Here is a 15,032-nt window from a genome sequence, read left to right as displayed (position 1 = left end):
TTGGGATAATACATATGAAGCTTTTAGCAAGGTACTTGGTACCCAGTAAGAGTTCAGTAATTGCTAGCATCAAAATCATCTCGTCACCACCACCACCACCACCATCACTACCACCATCATCACTGCTTCTATAGTTAAGGGCATTGCAACTCAATTCTGCACTGCTACCTATATAGACTGTTTATTGCAAGGTCCTTGAGGTAGTATCTCCTGAAAGAGACTCAACTACACTTTAAAAACGTTTTCACTTGCATAAATCATACAAAACAAGTTATTTTACTTGCTGGTGAGTGGAGATCTGAGGGGAGGCTAAGAATCCTGGGACTGTTATTACGAGGCTTGAAGCAAGCAATCAAATCCGCAAGGGAGCAGTGAGGCTACAAAAAGCAGGTTTGTAAGGGGAGGGGTGAATTTGAAGACAACAAAAGATCCAAGAGAAGCTTAGCTGAGGGTCGGGGGATCTTCTTAACTATAGGCTTGGGGAAGGGTCCTTCTTTCACTTCACAAAGGGAAAACTGCGGTCCAGGAAGGAAAGGGTGTGGAGACAGAACTACCCTTTCCAATCAGTCCCTTTCTTTTCCTACCAGACCATATAACAAGGTTGGCCTGATTGGCCAGTTTTTTTAATGACTGTGAGTGGCAGATTCTGACTGGTTGGCAGCCTCCCTGCACAGTGGTGACGAAGAAATGAGATTGATCTTTCCTTTCTTAGGATTGGTTAACAACCGTCAGGGGGGCCAGAGACTCATTTTAATTGACTGGATAGGCTAAGAGAGAGGTTCAGCTTCTCTCATATCGAAATTCCAAGTGTCCTTTTCTACAAAGGTCACCAAGGAAGGGTTTTGATTGGTTTATATATGTTTCTTTGGACAAGAAACCATAGCTTAGAGCAGAAAAATCAAGATAATCATGTAGGCATGCCACAATGAGAAAGAGCCACGAAAGAAACAGGAGTGATTTTAAAAACGAGAGAGAGAGAGAGAGAGAGAGACACCAGGGCACAGAGAAATGCAAAGAAAAAATATTGCTAGAGAGAAGAGGAAGGGTTTAAATGGTTTGATTTCCATTCCTGATGGCTTAAGATGAGGATACTTTATGATGTGTTTTGCTAGATGCACATGTTGCCAGCAAGTGGTATGGATAGAACAGCTGTCTTCGAGGCAGGAGACTGGAGTCTAGTCCCAGCCCTGCTACTAAATAGTCGAATAACTATGCAAGTTACTTCATCTCTCGAAGCTTCAGTTTCCTCATTTGGAAAAATCAGGGAGAGAAGTAGGTGATCTCTAAGATTTCATCCAGTGTTAACTTTCCAGGATTCCCTTTCTTTCTGCTAAACAGGCACTTTTCTGCAAGTTAAAGTGGAAACTTTGCACTGCCAATACTTCTTACATACTGAGTTTCTCTATTTATTGGTGATGGTTAATTTCAAGCTCCTGGGCTGTGATGGGCTGGTGGGGACTGACTGATAGATTTTCTACTTTTCCTTGCTAAATCAGTTCCCTAAGACATCAGGACTGTGAGACATCGGTAAACCTCCCTACTTCTAAAGAAAGAAAACAGTAGATGAAGGAAGGGAAAGGATCACTGGTATCCAGGCTTCTGAGGGAGGAATCAGTGGGAGAGATGGTGGCAGAGGGATGACCAAAAACATTTTTGCTGGGGAAGAACTTCACCTTCCTTTGAATTTGTTTATTTTTTATTTATTTTATTTTTTGGAGACAGGGTCTTGTTCTGTTGCCCAGGCTGGGGTGCAGTGACACGATCATGGCTCACTGCAGCCTCGACCTCCTGGGTTCAATTGATCCACCTGCCTCAGCCTCGCAAGTAGCTGGGACTACAGGCATGCGCCACCATGCCCGACTAATTTTTGTATTTCTTGTAAAGATAGGCTTTCACTATGTTGCCCAGGCTGGCCTTGAACTCCTGAGCTCAAGCGGTTTGCTTACCTCAGCCTCCCAAAGTGTTGGGATTACAGGCGTGAGCCACCATGCCCGGCCACAACCAATATTTATTGAGCATCTGCTATGTGCAAAGTATTGTGCTACATATTGCGAATGGGTATAAAAAATGAGAAAGCATACTCCTTTGTCTTCATAAATTTAAAATCAGTAAGAAAGAAGTACACATATAACTATAATATGCAGCAGGATTTAATAGGCTATATGAGTAATAGGAGTTGTGGAAGCAGTATGACTTCAAGCTAGAATAGTCAAGGGGGCAACATAATTAAAGTAGGTTTTTTCCTTTTAAGAAAATTAGCTAGGCATGGTGGCTCATGACTGCAATCCCAGCACTTTGGGAAGCTGAGGCAGGGAGATTGCATGAGCCCAGGAGTTCGAGACCAGCTTGGGCAACATAGTGAGACCCTATTGCTACAAAAATTAAAAACAAAACGTTTGAAAAAAGAAAATTATGAAACATTTGATTCATATAAAACAATGCAAGTCATATATGTCCATTTATTCGACACATGTATTTTGAGCATCTACTCTGTGCTAGGCACTGTTCTTGGTGTTGAGGACACAGGCATGAACAAAGCAAAACAACTTTTCCAGAACTGACATTTTATATGAACTATGAAGCATAGTAATAAAATGGACACCCATTAAGCCACGCCCTATATTTTTTTTGGCGGGGGATGGAGTTTTGCTCTTGTCGCCCATGCTGGAGTGCAGTGGCATGATCTTGGCTCACTGCAACCTCCGCCTCCTGGGTTCAAGCAATTCTCCTGCCTCAGCTTCCCAAGTAGCTGGGATTACAGGTGTGCACCACCACATCTGGCTAATTTCGTATTTTTAGTAGATACGGAGTTTCACCATGTTGGTCAGGCTGCTCTCGAACCCCTGACCTTAGGTGATCCACCAGCCTTGGCCTCCCAAAGTGCTGGAATTACAGGCACGAGCCACTGTATGCAACAGCATGCCCTAATTTAAGAAAAGAAAAAGAAAAAACAAGGCCAGGCATGGTGGCTCATGTCTGTAATCCTAGCACTTTGGGAGGCCAAGGCGGGAGGATCATTTGAGGTCAGGAGTTCAAAACCAGCCTGGCCAATGTGGTGAAACCCCATCTCTACTAAAAATACAAAAATTAGCTGGGTGTGGTGGTGGGCACCTGTAATCCCAGCTACTCAGGAGGCTGAGGCAGGAGAATTGCTTGAGCCTGGAAAGCAGAAGTTGCAGTCAGCACAGACTGCGCCATTGTACTCCAGCCTGGGTGACAGAGTGAGACTCCATCTCAAAAAAAAAAAAAAAAAAAAAAAAAGAGTGATATAATACTGTTTGTAGACATCTTTGACTTGCCCTTTTTATTCAACATTATGTTTTGTTCAACATTATTCAACATTATGTTTCATCTATGTTGATGTATGTAGTTGTAGTTTATTCATTTTCATTGATGTATAGTAACCCACCAATTTATTGACTAATTCTCCTGTTAATGAATATATGGGCTTGTTTTCATCTTTTTGCTATTACAGACAATGCTGCTTTGAACATTTATGAACATGTCTCTGTATACGTGGGGAAGAATTTCTTCAGGGTATATGTATAAAAGGGAATTGTTTCAGGTAAGACAGGAAATAAAAAAGGAAAAATTTAAAAAAGGAAATTTCTGGGTTGTAAGATATGAATATCTTCAACTTTGCTAGAAAATCTCAATTTGTTTTCTTTTCTTTCTTTCTTTTTTTTTTTTTTTTTGAATTGGAGTCTCGCTCTATCACCTAGGCTAGAGTGCAGTGGCACAATCTCGGCTCACTGCAATCTCCGCCTCCTGGGTTCACACCATTCTCCTGCCTCAGCCTCCCGAGCAGCTGGAGCTACAGGCACCTGCCACCACGCCTGGCTAATTTTTTTTTTTTTTTTGTATTTTTAGTAGAGATGGGGGTTTCACCATATTAGCCAGGATGGTCTTGATCTCCTGACCTTGTGATCCTCCCACCTCAGCCTCCCAAAGTGCTGGGATTACAGGTGTGAGCCACCGCACCTGGCTCAATTTGTTTTCTAATACTTATGTGCACCAAAGTATATAAGAGTTTCAGTTGCTACCCTATCCTTGCCAACACTTGGTATTTAGTCAGTTTGTTGGGTATAAAATGGAATTTTATGGCCAGGTGTGTTATATCACGAGGATCACGAGGTCAGGAGATCAAGACCATCATGGCCAATATGGTGAAACCCCATCTCTACTAAAAATACACAAATTAGCTGGGCGTGGTGGCGCACACCTGTAAAAATGCACCACTGCACTCCAGCCTGGCAACAGTTCAAGACTCCATATCAAAAAAAAAAAAAAAGGAATTTCATGGTGGTTTGAATTTATATTTCCCATATTGTTGATGAGGTTGAGTATCTTTTCATGTATTTATTGCCCATTCATGTTCTGTCTTCTGTGAAATGCCTAGTCATGTATGTCTTTTGCCCATTTTCCTATTGGGTTATTTGTTATCTTCCTATTGATTTTTAGGAATTAACAAATATATGTCCTAGTACTGATCCTTGTTAGTGGCAGTTTGTGGAGGGGTTGGGATTTTAGTAGAAGATCTAAGGATGGATGATTTCAGTTCTAGCTCAGTCTTTATTGAGTTGGATTAATTAATTCTTAATTAATTCATCAAATATTTATTGAATGTCTAGGCAGACACCATGCTAAACACTAAGAGTACAAATATCTCCCACATTTGCCTATTCCTTACCACTTCCAAAATCTAACTTAGTCCAAGCCACTGACATCTCTTGCTGGGTCACTGCAATACTTCCTAGCTGATCTCCCTGATTCTGATTTGGCCTGGCCACAGTCTACACTCCACACAGTGAGTAGCTAAACTGGTCTTTTAAAATGTAGATCAGCTTGAGCCCATGAGTTTGAGGCTGTGGTGAGCTATGATTGCACTACTGCACTCCAGCCTGGGTAACAAAGCAAGACTCTGCCTCTAAAAAATAAAAAATAAAGAAAAAAAAGAAAATATAGATTGGATCTTGCTACTTAAAACCTTCTAATAGTTTTATAGTACTTGTAGAAAAAAATTCAAGGGTCCAGCTACAATAGGCTCTTACTGAACTTCAGATACAGCAAAGATTTTCTCACTCAGGACCCTTGCTATTCCCTCTGCCTGGAACCTTCTTCCCCCAGATTATGCCTTGGCTGGCTCTCTCATTTCATTTAGGCCTCTTCTCTGATATCATCTCCTCAGAGATGCCTTTCCTGACCACTCTCTCTAAATAACCATCACCCTCTCTTCTTTATCCCTTTATATTTCCTTATTTTTCTTTTTAGCACTTATATAGTTTTATTTTTTTAAATTTTATTTATTTATTTATTTATTTATTTATTTATTTATTTATTTTTGAGATGGAGTTTTGCTCTTGTTGCCCAGGCTGGAGTGCAATGGCACGATCTCAGCTCACTGCAACCTCTGCCTCCTGGGGTCAAGTGATTCTCGAGCCTCAGCCGAGAAGCTGGGATTACAGGCCTGTACCACCATGCCCGACTAATTTTGTATTTTTAGTAGGGATGGGGTTTCACCATGTTAGCCAGGCTGGTCTCGAACTCCTGACCTCAGGTGATCTGCCCACCTCGACCTCCCAAAGTGCTGGGATTGCAGGCTTAAGCCACCCCACTGACCTATTTTTATTTTTTACCGCTTTTACCCCATTAGAAGATAAGCTTCTCTAAGGCAGGGACGTTGTTCATCACTGTATCCCCAGCATTTAGAACAGTACCTGGCACATACTAGGCTCTCAACAGAAATTTTGTGAATGATTAAACAGTGAATAAGATAGAGTCCTTGCCCTTAACAACTTTATAGTCTAACAGGCGATACACAGGATTATTAAATAAAAGGCAAATAATTTCAACACAGAACAATAGTATTATAAAAAGAGTAAGCAGTGGGTGCTATGGAAATACGTAAGATGGACATGTATCACAGTGCTGAGAAGGGGTAGTCAAGGAAGGCCTCCAGAAGGAGGTGACATTTCTGAGATGCCTAAAAAAACTGTATAGGGAGGGACTGAAAGGATGTTCCATGGAGTAGGGGCAATATGTACAAAGGCTTGGAAATGAGGGATTAAGTGATCTTTTCAACAGAGGGCAAGTAATTCAATGTGGCCAGAATGAACAGTTGTGGTGTGGCAGGATACAGAGAGATGAGACTAGTTGGTGGTGCCTAGATCCTGAAGGATCTTGAGCATCGAGCTAAGACATTTGGATTTTATCCAGAAAGCAACAAGGAGTCATTTAAGCAAGAGAGTGAGAGGCTCAAGTATGCATTTTAAAAAGATCATTCTAGCTCTAGTGTGGAGGACTGATGAGAAAGGGCAGGGCTGGCAGCACAGAGAGCAAAAAGGAGGCTGTTTTCAAAATCCAGGTGGGAGAACAGGGTAGCTTGAGCTTGGGGGTGATAGTGGGGATGGTGAGAAGTAGGTGGAGCTCAGAGAGCTTTCGAAGGAAGACCTTACAGGCCTCAGTGATTGACTGGTGTATGATAAAGGAGAAGGGAGAGGTGAAGATGGCGCTCAGTTTTCTGGCCTGGGTCACCGAGTGGTGCCATTCTGTGACTGTCCCTCAAGCCTAATCCATCTCCACATTCTAGGAACCACCCCCCCAGGCTTCACAACCTAGGAGCCTACCCCAAGGCTAACCTTCCTCTAAACTTGGTCCTGTACCCAATTACCCTGCATTCGTTTAACCTTTTCTTTGGGCTCTATTCCCTCTATTTTCTTCCCACTAAATGAAATGGAAACTTCTCTCTAGATACCCCTGGTTCTGTTCTTATTTTTCCGACCTCACCTGAGTCACTAGGCCCTCGTGTATTTGATTAAAGCTCATCAAAGAGCAAGAATCTTCCACAATATCTCTCCATAGAGGCTAGAACAGGGTTGTAGCTCAAGGGAGCCACTGTTGGGTACTATAAGCAGCCTGAAGACTCCTAGACCTACAGGACAGAAGAGTGGCAGGACAGACAGTAAAATGACTACAGGTGGCCAGGTGCAGTGGCTCACGCTTGTAATCCCAGCACTTTGGAAGGCCGAGGTGGGTGGATCACTTGAGGACAGGAGTTCAAGACCAGCCTGGCCAACATGATGAAATCCTGTCTCTACTGAAAGTACAAAAATGAGCTGGGCGTGGTGGCGCATGCCCGTAATCCCAGCTACTCAGGAGGCTGAGGCAGCAGAATCTCTTGAACCCGGGAGGCAGAAGTTGCAGTGAGCTGAGATTGCGCCATTGCACTCCAGCCTGGGTGACAGAGTGAGACCCTGTCTCAAAAAGAAAAAAAATGACTACAAGTATGCAATGTAAGTTAGTTACATCCTCTTTAGGTGGGTAATAGCAGAAGTCATGGCAACCATGGAAGGGCAAGGGTGAGAAATCAGCCCCTTTTGTAATAAGCTGAAAAGTTTCTGATGAAAAGGTGAATTTGGCAAGCTGTGAGAATGAAGAGGGGAATTGCTGGTGGGCAAGTCTGGGGGCTTTCTAGCCATGAAGAACAGAATGGGAAGGGCAGAAGGAAGAATCAGAGTACTGTAGTGAGATGAGCGAGCCCACCTCTAATATTTGTGGGGCTCGCAGCAAGAGAAAAATTTAGGCCCCGATACCAAATATCTAAATATGTAAAAGTTATAAATCAAAGCTAATAAACCATTAAGTAAACATGTCCTACCCTCTTATCTTGACAAATATATCAATATTAACTGGAAGGTTTATATTTAGAATTCTGGAATTCCTTCAAGCCCCTGTTTGCCTTATGTTCTCTTTCCATTCATGGCTCTGTCCCACTGCCGAAGGGGTCTCACACAAAAGTGTGCGCTCAGTAAGGCCATACATCTAAACTCCATCTGCACTACAGGCCAACAGGACTAGGAATGTGCCCCCAGTAGCTCAGTCTGTGCTCTCAAGAGATCAGCCCCCAGGAAGAGGCTGTGGGCTGTGGCCTTGGAAGGGGCTGCTCAACAGGGGATTCTGGTAACTGGAGCATGTCTAGGAGTGGGGAGAAATGAGCTCTGGGTAGACACATCCACTTGGCCTTAAGTTATCCTGGAGGAGGATGAGGCCATCTTTAAAAAAACAAGCACCAAAGATAAAATCCCTCTGGCCAAGTCTGAAGGCATGGACTCCAAAATGATATAGAGCTAGTTCAAATCCCTATTGTAATATTTCTTTATTCTTCTTTGAACCTGAGCAGGCTCTTTGAGGCTCCGTTTTCTTACTTGTAAAATGGGGATAATAATAACTACCTTACAGGGTTATTGTGAGAATTAAGCAAATGTGTGCAAAGCACCTGGTATTTAATAACCACTACTCAGTTCACATTGTTTTTCTTCCCACTCACTACCATGCTTTCCTTAAAGTAACCATGCAGGCTGGGGAAAAAAAATATGATTTTTTTTTGTAAGGCTATCTGGCAGAAATGAGTCTAAGAAAAAGGAATTTATAAAGAAGACAGTAATAATCTAGGCAGTAATAATCCCAGCTCAGCCTGGAACCATGTGGGAGAAAGAGGGAGAGTAAGTTATTTTGTATGCAGATAAATGAGAAGTGGTAATGGTGTAACTGCTTTTACAATCTGTTTGGTTTGCTGAGGGTAGCAGCTGGTTACTGTTTTGATTCTTGGTTTTCGTGTTAAGACAGAGGGAGAGAAGGTATGAATAATCCAAAATAAAAGAAAATCCAAACACCATTCCTTGGTGACTAGGAACACAATCAGAGAAACACACGGTTGCAAACACATATGTATTCTGCCTTTAATTTAATTAATTTATTTATTTATTCATTTATTTATTTTTGAGATGGAGTCTTGCTCTGTCACCCAGGCTGAAGTGCAGTGGTGCGATCTTGGCTCACTGCAACCTCTGTCTCCCGGGTTCAAGCAATTCTCCTGTCTTAGTCTCCCAAGTAGCTGGGACTACAGAAGCACGCCACCATGCCTGGCTAATTTTTGTATTTTTAGTAGACATGGGGTTTCACCATATTGGTCAGGCTCGTCTTGAACTCCTGATCTCAGGTGATCCACCTGCCTCGGCCTCCCAAAGTGCTGGAATTACAGGTGTGAGCCACCATGCCCGGCCCTTATTTATTTGTGTTAAGACAGGGTCTCACTCTGTCATGCTGGCCGGAGTGTAGTGACACGATCTCAGCTCACTGCAACCTTTGCCACCTGGGCTCAAGCGATCCTCCCACCTCAGCCTCCCAAATAGCTGCACCACCATGCCTGGCTAATTTTTAATTTTTTTTTGTAGAGACAGGGTTTCACCATGTTTCCCAGGCTGGTTTTGAATTCCTGGGCTCAAACAATCAGCCTGCCTTGGCCTCCCAAAGTGCTGGGATTACAGGAATGAGCCACTGTGTCCAGCCTGTATTCTGTCTTTCAAACACAGACACTAAACCTCTGATTAAGTTGGTTTAGTCACTGTCGCTGAACATGTATAGATTCTTGCCACATGCTGTCACTCTTGTCCAGGTCGCAGCTGGATGTCTTCTCCCTCCTCAGTCATTCCAAATTCTATTCTTGTTGTGGTTGTTGTTGTTGTTTTGAGAGGAAGTCTTGCTCTGTTGCCCAGGCTGGAGTGCAGTGGTGCGATCTTTGCTCACTGCAACCTCCACCTCTGGGTTCAAGCAATTCTCCTGCCTCAGCCTCCTGAGTAGCTGGGATTACAGGTGCCCACCACAACACCTGGCTAATTTTTGTATTTTTAGTAGAGATGGGGTTTCACCATATTGGCCAAGCTGGTCTCGAACTCCTGACCTCAGGTGATCCACCAGCCTCAGCCTCCCAAAGTGCTGGGATTACAGGCGTGAGTCACCGTGCCTGGCCACCCAACCCCAAATTCTACTCTTTATTTTAGGCCCACTTCTTCCATGTTGGCATTCTTGCCTGCTGCCCTCCACCCCTACCTTGAGCTCTTCCTAGTCTATGTCATCTAGAACTTACTTATGTCTTAGTATGTTCACTGTCTTGTCTTGTTCTGTTTCTCTTACATGTGTGCAAGTCTTGCCTCACCAACTAGAATTTTAGCTTATCAAGGGCAGGAACTGTAATTCTTATTCTCTAAAATTTCCCATGGTTTCTGTGTATTCATTCAACATACATGTATTAAGTTCTCATGTGCAGCCAGGCATGGCGGCTCATGCCTGTAATCCTAGCACTTTGGGAGGCTGAGGCAAGAGGATCACTTGAGGCCAGGAGTTTGAGACCAGCTCGCACAACATAGCAGGATCCTGTCTCTATTATATTAAAAAAAAAATTATGTGCCTGAACTGTGCTAGGTGCTAGGGATACAAAGGTTTTAATGGGGCAGGGTATGGTGGCTCATACCTGTAATCCTAGCACTTTGGGAGGCCAAAGTGGGAAGATCACTTGAGCCCAGGAGTTTGAGACCAACCTGGACAACATAGTAAAACCCTGTCTCTATTTTAAAAATAATTTAAATTAAAAGTTTAAAAAATTATATATATATGTCCCTGGAGTAGCTAATAATGTAATGGACTCATGGTTTGATAACTGCCTATAAAAGTGTTGAGCACATAATGGTACTTCACTACAGGTTTGATGGATTGACAAATCACGCTGCTTTTCCAATAGGCATTCAATGAATGGAAATTAATGAGACAACTGAATAACAAGCTACTGATACGGCTGTTTCAGGTGTACCTCTCCTGTATGAACCTAGATCTAGCTGTCTTAACGGTGTAAGAATGATTTGAGAGGAGAAGTGGTCTTTAGAGTCACCAAAGCAGAGAGTCTACTTTCTTTTCAAGGCAGTGCTAACTCCTTTCCTTAGGGATTTTACAGGCATGGTGAATACCTTTTGCCAATTGTGTCATTCAGGTTGGTCGATTATGAGAACTATGTTCATCATCATAATAAAAACAGCTATAATTGAACACTTACTGTGCCTGCCTGCCTGCCTGCCTGCCTGCCTTCCTTCCTTCCTTCCTTCCTTCCTTCCTTCCTTCCTTCCTTCCTTTCTTTCTGATGGAGTCTGACTCTGTCACCCAGGCTAGAGTACAGTGGTGCCATCTCAGCTCACTGCAACCTCTGCCTCCCGGGTTCAAGTGATTCTCCTGCCTCAGCCTCCTGAGGAGCTGGGATTACAGGTGCACACTACCACACCTGGCTAATTTTTTTATTTTTAGTAGAGACAGGGTTTCACCACGTTGGCCAGGCTGGTCTCAAACTCCTGACCTCAGGTGATCTGCCTGCCTTGGCCTCCCAAAGTGCTGGGATTACAGGCGTGAGCCACTGAGCCCGGCCTGATTTCTTTACATTAATTATCTAAATCCTAATCATAACTCTGTGAAGTGGGAACTATTATCATCCCTGCTTTACAGAAGAGGGAACTAAGACATAGCTAGTAAGTAGGAGAAGCTGTATTTGAACCCAGGAAGTCTGATTCCATACTGTGCTGTCTATACAAGAAACTGGGGGAGTGGAGAAGTGAGTTTTTGAGGTGGCCTTGCCATTCACTCACTGTGTGAGCTGCAGAAGTCATTTTAGCTCTCACGTCTTCAGCCCCTTCTGATCACACAGGGACAGCCCCAGACCTAAAGTTAATTATCCTGAATTCAAGGCCAGTGCTCTTTCCACCAGCCTCAGCTGCCTGAATCTGGTGGTGATGATCCTTTAAATCTTGTCTTTCTTTTCTCTTTTCTTTTTCTTTTTTTCCTTTTTTTTTTTTTTACATGAACAATTATACTGGAGAAAAATCTCATCTTTCATCTCCCTGTGGTATCGGGGCAGCCTGTAGTATTGCCATTTACAAGATGGGTGTCCTTTTGCTTTGAGATGGAGTCTTGCTCTGTCGCCCAGCCTGGAGTGCAGTGGTGCGATCTCGGCTCACTGCAACCTTCACCTCCCAGGTTCAAGTGGTTCTTCTGCCTCAGCCTGCTGAGTAGCTGGGACTACAGGCATGTACCACCATGCCTGGCTAATTTTTATATATTTAGTGGAGAAGGGGTTTCACCATGTTGGCCAGGCTGGTCTTGAACTTCTGACCTCAAGTGATCTGCCCACTTTGGCCTCCCAAAGTATTGGGATTACAGGCATGAGCCACTGTGCCCAGCCAGATGTCCTTTTTTGAGAGATTAAATATGAAGACTTTGATGGCTTCATGAAAGGCTTGGCTGATGAGGGAGTATAGAGAGAGCTGCAGAAGAAGGACCCCTGATGCTAATTTCTTCCTGTGACACCATTTCTCAATTCCTAGGTTTATTTATTATTATTATTATTATTATTATTATTATTATAGAGACAGGGTCTCGCTCTGTTGCCTAGGCTGGAGTGCAGTGGTGCCATCATAACTCACTGCAGCCTCCACCTCCTGAGCTCAATCCATCCTCCCACCTCATCTTCCCAAATAGCTAGGAACACAGGCATGCACCACTGATATGGTTTGGCTCTGTGCCCCCACCCAAATTTCATCTTGAACTGTAATCCCCATGGAGGGACCTGGTGGGAGTTGATTGGATTATGGGGGCAGTTTCTCCCATGCTGTTCTTGTGATAGTGAGTTCTTAAAAGATCTGATGGTTTAAAAGTGTGTGGCTTTCTGGCCGGGCATGGTGGCTCACACCTGTAATCCCAGCACTTTGGGAGGCCGAGGTGGGTGGATCACGAGGTCAGGAGATCGAGACCATCCTGGATAACATGGTGAAACCTGGTCTCTACTAAAAAATACAAAAAATTAGCTGGGCTTGGTGGTGGGCGCCTGTAGTCCCAGCTACTCGGGAGGCTGAGGCAGGAGAATGGCATGAACCTGGGAGGCAGAGCTTGCAGTGAGCTGAGATCGCACCACTGCACTCCAGCCTGGGCGACAGAGCAAGACTCTGTCTCAAAAAAAAAAAAAAAAAGTGTGTGGCTTTCTTCACTCTCTCTATCTCCTGCTGCCATGTAAGACATGCCTTGCTTCCTCTTCACCTTCCACCATGATTGTAAGTTTCCTGAGGCCTCCCCAGCTGTGCAGAACTGTGAGTCAAATAAACCTCTTCTGTTTATAAATTACCCAGGCTCAGGTACTTCTTTACAGCAGTGTGAAATGGACTAATACAACAACCATGCATGGCTAATTTTTTATTTTAGTACAGACAGGGTCTTGCTATATTGTCCAGGCTTGTCTCGAACTCCTAGGCTCAAGTGATCCTCCTGCCTTAGCTTCCCAAAGTGCTGGAATTACAGGCGGGAGCCACTGTAATAGAAATAGAAACCATTTATAGGTTTATATATATACTTTCATGGTTCTAAAGGTATATCGGCACAATTTCTAGGTTTAAATGAGAACATTTCCCAGAATACAGAATGCTTGCTATCAAGAGTTCATTCACAGAGCATATAACCAAAACCAGGCTATGACTAAAAGGCAGGGGGTGGGTCCATTTTTTTTTATTTTTATTTTTTTTCAGAGACATGATCTCACTCTGTTGCCCAGGCTGGAGTGTAGTGGCACAATCATAGACCACTGCAACCTTGAATTCCTAGGCTCAAGTGATCCTTCTGCCTCGGCCCCCTAGTAGCTAGAACTACTAGAGATGGGGGTCTCACTCTGTTGTCCAGGCTGGTCTCAAACTCATGGCCTCAAACGATCCTCTGGATTTGGCCTCTCAAAGTGCTGGGATTATAAGTGTGAGCCACTGTGCCTGGCCTTTTTTTTAAATTATTTTTATTTTGAGGTGTCTGCTATCCACAGACCCCTTCCTCCACAGGCACTCTTCCTAGCTCTCCCTCTATCATCTCCTCTATAGGTCTCTTTCTGTTGCCCAGGCTAGAGTACAGTGGCACAATCATGACTCATTATAGCCTCAACCTACTGGGCTCAAGTGATCCTTCCACCTTAGCCTTCTAAGCAGTTGGGACTATAGGTATGTGCCATCATGCCTAGCTAATTATTTTGTTTTATAGAGACAGGATCTTGCTATGTTGTCCAGGCTGGTCTTGAACTCCTGGCCTCAAGTGATCCTTCTGCCTTGTCTTCCCAAAGTACTGGGATTACAGGTGTGAGCCACTGTGCCCAGTCCCCAATTCATTTTTGACTGGATAGTTGGATCAATACCATTAACAGACTGAGACCAAGTAACAAGAAAGAGCAGGCAAAGGCTGACTTCTTTGAGGAGCCTCCACATAGAAACCAAAGCTGCTTAAATCTTCCACTTTGTCCTTTCATAGATGGAATTTTGCCTCCCACATATGGAGACAAAGGATGATAATTTTATTTATTTATTTATTTATTTATTTATTTATTTATTTGACAGAGTCTCACCCTGTCACCCAGGCTGGAGTGCAAAGGCACAATCTCAGCTCACTGCAACCTCTGCCTCTTGGGTTCAGGTGATTCTCCTGCCTTAGTCTCCCAAGTAGCTGGGACTATAGGCGTGTGCCACCACGCCCAGCTAATTTTTGTATTTTTAGTAGAGACAGGGTTTCACCATGTTGGCCAGGCTGGTCTCGGCCTCCTGACCTTTTGATCCGCCCATCTCAGTCTCCCAAAGTGCTGGGATTATAGGCGTGAGCCACCGCGCCTGGCCAGGATGATAATTATCTGAACAAGTGAGCATGTTTGGCTGGCTTCAGTCAGTGTTTTAAATTGTTGTGCTCAGGCCAGGCCTGTAGTCCCAGCACTTGGGGAGGCCGAGGCAGGTGGATCACTTGAAGTCAGGAGTTCGAGACAAGCATGGCCAAAATGGCGAAACCCCGTCTCTACTAAAAATACAAAAATTAGCCAGGTGTGGTGGCAGGCGCCTGTAATCCCCGCTACTCGGGAGGCTGAAGCAGGAGAATCACTTGAACTCGGGAGGTGGAGATTGCAGTGAGCCGAGATCGCGGGACTGCGGGACTGCACTCCAGCCTAGGTGACAGAGCGAGACTCCATTTCAAAAAAACAAAATTTAAAAATAAAATTGTTGTGCTTAAATAAAATGGTTTGCTATACTCCTCATGTTGTTATTTGACTCAGCTCTCCCTCTTTAGTTTCCCTTGCCTGTGTGTCAAGGGTAGCTGTGTGTTTTGTTCTCACCATGTATATAAGGAAAATACAAATATGTTACATA

Source organism: Nomascus leucogenys, chromosome 11 (genome assembly GCF_006542625.1).
Source record: "Nomascus leucogenys isolate Asia chromosome 11, Asia_NLE_v1, whole genome shotgun sequence".
NCBI lineage: Eukaryota > Metazoa > Chordata > Mammalia > Primates > Hylobatidae > Nomascus > Nomascus leucogenys.
This window is presented reverse-complemented; position numbering follows the sequence as displayed.